Source organism: Rhinolophus ferrumequinum, chromosome 23 (genome assembly GCF_004115265.2).
Source record: "Rhinolophus ferrumequinum isolate MPI-CBG mRhiFer1 chromosome 23, mRhiFer1_v1.p, whole genome shotgun sequence".
NCBI lineage: Eukaryota > Metazoa > Chordata > Mammalia > Chiroptera > Rhinolophidae > Rhinolophus > Rhinolophus ferrumequinum.
In genome coordinates this window covers 23,515,746-23,518,246 of record NC_046306.1, presented here as the reverse complement: position 1 = coordinate 23,518,246, position 2,501 = coordinate 23,515,746, and the positions used below count along the sequence as shown (strand labels likewise).

At 46.1% G+C, this 2,501-nt stretch overlaps 1 non-coding gene across 1 annotated transcript; it reads right to left on the bottom strand.

Moving 5' to 3' along the window:
- Positions 1–210: 210 nt before the first annotated feature.
- On the bottom strand, positions 211–317 carry LOC117016348 (U6 spliceosomal RNA). Its single transcript, XR_004421874.1, has one exon. It is a non-coding gene; the product is annotated as a U6 spliceosomal RNA (small nuclear RNA).
- Positions 318–2,501: the final 2,184 nt, after the last annotated feature.

Below are 2,501 nucleotides of genomic sequence, written 5' to 3'. Positions count from 1 at the left end.
CTCTACAAATATATCTTAAATGTTTGTGGAATTCAGTCACCCTCTATAGATACTGTGCCCATTTGTACCCCACCAGCAGTTCAGTATCTTTTTTGTTTTGTTTTTGTGTGTGTGTGTATATATATATATATATATATATATATATATATATATACACACACACACACAAAATGTTAAATATATATATATTTAACATTTTTTATTAGTTTCAAAAATATAGAACGCTTCAGGAATTTGCGTGTCATCCTTGCACAGGGGCCATGCTAATCTTCTCTGCATCGTTCCAATTTTAGTATATGTGCTGCCGAAGCAAGCACAGCACTTCAGTATCTTGAATTAACCCATACACACTGCCAAATTCATATCCTTTAAGTTCACGCTTCCCCTGCTTAAAGACCTTTAAGGACTCCCTATTACCTTGCTTGGTACATCTCACGCTGGAACCCAAAACCTTTTAATACCAGGACCAAGTGTTTCCTCAGCTCTCCGGAAAAAAAGTTCATAGAGGACATCTTCTCAATGTTATGATTTTCCCTTACCCATTTTTCTTAGGTTACTGGTATGGACTCCCATTAACTAACACAAAATCACTAAGGGGTAAAAGGAGCTATCTCACAATGAGTTCACTGATTGGGGCTTCTAATAGTTAATGAAACTAATCCCAACCCAGGGCCAATAAACATCACAACTGACAATTTAGACCAAGTTCTTCTGGCTGAGCCTCAATTTAGCCATTGGTGGAATAAAGATAATAACACTGTCCAACATGATATGTTCTCTGCTTGCCAGGCACGGGACACGTTTTAACACTTAATCCTTATGGTGACTGTAAGAGGTAGATACTATTATTACACTTCTTTCTCAGATGAGAAAACTGAGGCGTAGAGCAATTAAGTACCATGTCTAAGTTTCCACAGCTGACAAGCAGTGGGGCCTGGATTTGAACTCCCATCCCCCCACTCCTGGGCTGGCGTCAAGGCTAGACATTTACTCCAGCAGCACATTTTAGGAAAGCAGTGTGCTCACGGGTATGACCTTGACGGAAGCAATGGGAGGAGATGGCCTTGTGCTTGGGAGACGGTCTCCATGACCAAACCGAAATGTACACAGAGGATACAGGGCTGAAGTTGTGCTGTGTCAAGTTCACAGTCCCCTCTAGGGTGTGAACCTTGGCTCCTGGGCTCCCAGATGGCTTCTCAATGACATTTTATTCTACCATTATTAGAATAATTACTGTCAATAACAGCTATCAGCTATTGCACGTTTCCTGGGTGATAAGAATGCCCTTTGCATTTTAAATCTCTCAATAACCTTAGGAAGTGGGCGACGCACATTAACCCCATTTTACAGGTGAAGAGACTGAGCTCAGTAGCAGAACTGGGATTTGGTCCCTGTGCCTCTACCCGCTAATGGGTTCCTGGAGCACCTCCGTTAGCCAAAGACTTTCGTACCATTCATTCATTCGACTTCACAGTCATGCCTTAAAGTCCATACTCTATCATTCCCATTTTGCTGATGAGAAAATTGAGGTACAGTGCCCAGCTCAAGGCCACACACAGCTCTTTGTAACAAATCTGCCCTGCCTCACCTCCCCCAGCAGTGTCCAGGATGTTACAGCTTGAAGGAACCCGATTTATAGTGCAGGAAGAAGCAAGTCCAGGCCTCTGGGGCACTGGGCGGGATTTTTAGGCAGTTGCCCACAGATCCTGTTTACTGGCAGGGCCGGAGGCACACCAGACCAGGAAGGAGGGAAGCCCTAGGAGACACCCCACCTTCGCGTCTTCAAAGCCTTGCCCTTGTACTCTCCCACCCTCAGGGCTTCCCAGAAGGTAGCAAGCTGTCACTTCCTTGGAATGTTCTCCAGCTCTGGCCCCCCTGGCTCAGCCTGGCCTTTTCACTCCTGCTCTTTCCCGACCCCCATCTGCTTCCTCACCCAGACAGTCCCATGTCTGGGCTCCTGCAGCTCATTCATTCATTCAGCAAACCACCATTGAGAGGCAGGTACTGTTTTAGGCACTGGAGATACATTTAAAAATAAACAGTGATCCTTGCCTTGTAGTGGTGACATTCTGGGGCACAGAGAAGTCAATAAATAAAACACACACTGAGTAAAGTGTATAATATGTCAGGCAGTTATAAGGGCTATGGCAAAATACAAAGGAGATAAAGGCAAGTGGTTTGGGAGTGGGAAGGAAGGGTCATGGTGTTAAGAGAGCAGACAGGACAGGCCTCACTGAGAAGGTGGCATCTGAGCACACATATGAACAAGATTGTGGTGTGAACCAGGCGGCACCTGGAGGAAGAGTGTTCCTGGCGGTGGAGCACGGTCCACAGCAAGTGCAAGGGCCTGGAGGCGGAGTGTCCGGTGTATGAAGAGTTGCAAGGAGGCCAGTGGGCTGAAGAGGAGTCAGTGAGGGGAGAGGCCAGGAGATAAGACAGAGGGGAAGTAGGGTGGGAGAGGAGGCAGATCACACAGGGCCCGGAGGTCATTGTAAGGATTT